Genomic DNA, 4,246 nt, shown 5'->3' with positions numbered 1-4,246 from the left:
GAGAAGTAAAGGTAGCGGAAATTCAAATGAGGGAAGTACTGCGAGAACATTTTTCAATAATTCGGAATTATCAGCTAAAATAACTGGCTTAGATTAAAGCGTTTTAATAAGATGTTTAACATTGCTAGAAGCCATGGCATCAGGGTACAGGATTAATGCTGATAAATTCCGTATATATGCTCTTGACACTGCCAAAAAATTGCTAGGTTTGTATGATTGTTACTACTTCCCGCCCTCAGTGCACAATGTTTTAATCCATGGTGCAGATGTGATTAATTTTGCACTTGTTTCAATTGGAGAATTATCGGGAGAAGCTTCAGAGTCGCGAAACAAAGATATAAAAGTATACAGAAAGCAGAACACACGGAAAGGATCTCGAATTGCCACAAACACGGACTTAAAAAGCAGACTACTTTTGTCTTCTGACCCTTTTATTACTGGACTAAGGAAATTACCATGCAAATTATAAAATAATTAAATGAAATCAACATTAGACATGTTAGAAGAATTGGATTAATTATACTGTTTTCTATGTTTTTTGATTTAATTGACGTTTTTTATATTATTTTATTTGTTATGGCTCCTATTTTATATTACAGAAGAGTCTTATTATTAAAATAATTGAATATTATTTGAAACTGGTAATTATTTGTGTTTGCAATTTTTGCTATGGCAGCTGTATGATATTGTTTTCCGATTTTGAACATATTTGGTAAGCATATATAAAACTGCTCCAAACACACAATCTGAGAGCTTGGTTTACATATCTTGAAAAACAAAAAAGTTTTTTATACTAAATACTTATTTTTGTCATATCTATGTGATACAGACGTGCGATATGGCCAATTTCTTTATTATACATTTAAAATATTTTTTTTTAATTTTGGTGTAAATTTCGTTACAATATATGAACTAGAAGTACTTATGGCCGCGGCTCCATACAAGCCCAACCACTGAGCAATGCAGTCAGCACATTTTGCAGTGTCAGCCCAGCCAACTACGCAAACTGCTACCATAATCAAAATTCCCTGACCTACTCTAGAATATATCTCATTTCACTATTCATTACATTAAACTTCCGTGTTCGAATTAGTAAATAAACATGTATAAATTTAAGAATAAATCAGTTATCAACGCAACTCATAACTACGTGGTTCTACTTCGGTCCTCTGGGAATAGGGCTCGTAATACACTATCTCAACTAGCAGCTAACCTAAGTTATCTCAACCTCAGCGCAGTTCCCGCATCCCGTGTGGTTCGGCACGCAGTAACCCTCGTTACCATTGCCGCGACGCGATCGTCCTGCCATCAAAGCGTCCCCGTGCCAGCGGCAAGTGCTCATTACTCCTTGATCCGCGGCGTGACCCAGAAGTGCCTACATCGGTTAGGCACAAACATTGGTGACACCGACGTGATCCTTTACCAACAAAGGATCACAATCCAGCAACCCCCTTCCAACCGAGAGAAGTACCGTTAAGTTCACACTAAATCCACCCACCCTAGAAACCATAGCTTCTCCCAGGTTCACAGGCTACTCAGCTTCATTCAGCTTCACAGGATCGTCAGCTTAATCCAGCTTCACTGGATACTCAGCTGGTGAGAAGTACCGTTAAGTTCACACTAAATCCACCCACCCTGGAAACCATAGCTTCTTTCAGCTTCACAGGATACTCAGCTTCATCCAGCTTCACAAGATCGTCAGCTTAATCCAGCTTCATAGGATACTCATTGTAGCGTGTAACGGTTGGATGCTGTGGATGAAATCGGGAATCTGCAGTTGCGGGGCACGCTTTTAGGGTCCGGCACTCGCTCGTTGGCTTTGGGGGTGGAGGTCTTGCGCCTACAGATTCGCGTACTGACTGCACATTATTATCACTAAGATGAGAAATAAGCGTGCTAGCGACAAGAGAGAATAGTAAACTGAAACCGGAAGAGAACGATAAATAAATTAAGGAATAAGTATTATAGGGACAGAAAAGTTTTGGAGAAAGTTAGCTATGGGAATCCACGGATGGTATTGTGGTCGCGTATGGCCCTCCCAACCTTTGATCACCACCTTAAAGCATGGCTTCGGTGACCCCTTGATACCCTACGACCGAGAAATCATCAGCTTAGTTCAGTTCAATGTTCTTTACAGATCCATGGTTTTATTTCTGTTCGAACAGCTAATTAATTTTCCGTGGATAGCGGTACAAGTCATGTTTAATGTTTATAAAAAGAACATATGGTATTTGGAAAAATAAGGCATAGAAAGATAATATTCATGTTATAACAATGTGTAATTACTAGATATAAATTTTATCTTAAAGAAATTGTTTTCGATAGTTTTAGGTTTCCTGTATTATTTTTCTCTCTAAAAACTTCTTCATGGGACTTTCTAAATTTATCAATTCATGTATTCAGGCAATTAGAGACTTTAGGATTTAACAATTTGACAATTGCGAATTAATTTATAGATATATATATATATATATATATGTGATTAGTTAGTGTAACTCACGGCATTTCCTCCAACGTTGAAGATCGATCTCCGGACGGGATGGGTTGGCTGTAATCAAAGGGTAGCGATATTTCTCGCCATGTAGAATTTAAAGGGCAAATAAACATTTCTCTCATTTCTCTTAGACGCGCGAATGATTTAAACTAATCTTATGACCCGTACCTAATTCATCGTACTTCTTTGAATGCTTTACAAAAACAAATTTCTCATTTAAACCTAAAAAAAAATCTAACTCTTAAATTAAATTAATGCTTCTCGGCGTGCACTATCTCTTTTGACCCGATCGACTTGTTAATTTCTTTTAATTTGTTAAATATAACTATTGCTTTACATGGCGTTGCCACTTGAGGCTTTACGAAAAATTATTGTTTGCTTTATGATTTCCACATCTTTGATTTCATTGATTTTCTTTTCACACTAATTCTTAAATTCGGTTTCTCAAAGCGCGTTGGATATATAACAGGGTTAGGACTGACCCAATACGAAAGAGAGTTTTATCTCCATTAAGGTTAAACTTGGTTGGCTAGTGTGCCATGCTAGGTTAAGGCCGTTCACACACGCGGCGCTTTTACAACATAGACGGGTATAAATCCTTAAATCTGCGGCAGCGATATTCCACTCGAAAATCTACCAGACGGCTACGCGCACCCCTTAAAACTCGGTTGGTGTACGGATCCGCGGCATGATGGGCATCGGAACAGGTTATATAATTGAATTAAACTGCCATCTGGTCCGCTCTAAGTAAAACTGCACTTCTTGGCCGGCACTACACGTCCCGTAGATAGGGGTACTTCAGGGCACTAGTCTCTCCAAATCATTCCTCGCGGGCCAACCTGACGATTGGACATTCAAATTAATTACAGATATGGCGACATGGGTGTCTCAAAAAACCATACCTGACGATTAAGCCCCGATATTTGATTTTGGCCTTCGTAAATTGGCCGAATCAATAAGATGCGCCTTTGGCGGCAACTTGTGGCAGCACTTGCTGGGTTCTCCAACAGGAATTTTAAAAATACCTGTAGTGAAATTTTGTTGGAGGTTAAATACGCACCAATTTCTAAACAAATGCACTTGCACTTACCTTAAGCTTTATTCTGGATGCCACTCAAAAATACTGGATGCCACTCAAAAAATATATATTTCGGACTTTTAGTCTTTTAATTGAAATTTAAATTTTGAGCTCGCAGGTTAAAATAAGAAGAACTTAACCGGAATCGGCTGGATACCAGTGAGGCTTTTGGCGGAAATATATATCATATGACGACCGACAGGTGTCAAGACTAGAACTTTCCAAGACCACCCTGGCTCAGCTGTTCAAAAATATCGAAATATCGAATAGCCGACACAGGTGGCCACACTAGGTCAAGCTTTGGTTTAAGCGGATCCTATATATAGGCGCCGTTACATATTCTTCATCCAGCTTCACAGGATACGCAGCTTAATCCAGCTTCACATGATCGTCAGCTTAATCCAGCTTCACTGGATACTCAGCTTCATCCAGCTTCACATGGATACGCAGCTTGATCCAGCTTCACTCGACGCACAGCTTTATCCGGCTTCACAGGATTCTTTGTTTCCACACATTATGTCAACTTTATTCATAGAGGAAACAAGTCACACAAGAATCGATTTACACAATGGATTACTAGACAACCAAAATGAGCTACAAGTACAGATTCTACTATTATTCCAGTAAGCTATATCAGCTAAACGATATCTGGCAGCAGTTTTGTGACCTAGATG

This window comes from Drosophila suzukii, assembly GCF_043229965.1.
Source record: "Drosophila suzukii chromosome 2 unlocalized genomic scaffold, CBGP_Dsuzu_IsoJpt1.0 scf_2c, whole genome shotgun sequence".
Classification (NCBI taxonomy): domain Eukaryota; kingdom Metazoa; phylum Arthropoda; class Insecta; order Diptera; family Drosophilidae; genus Drosophila; species Drosophila suzukii.
Note: the sequence above shows the minus strand (reverse complement) of the source record.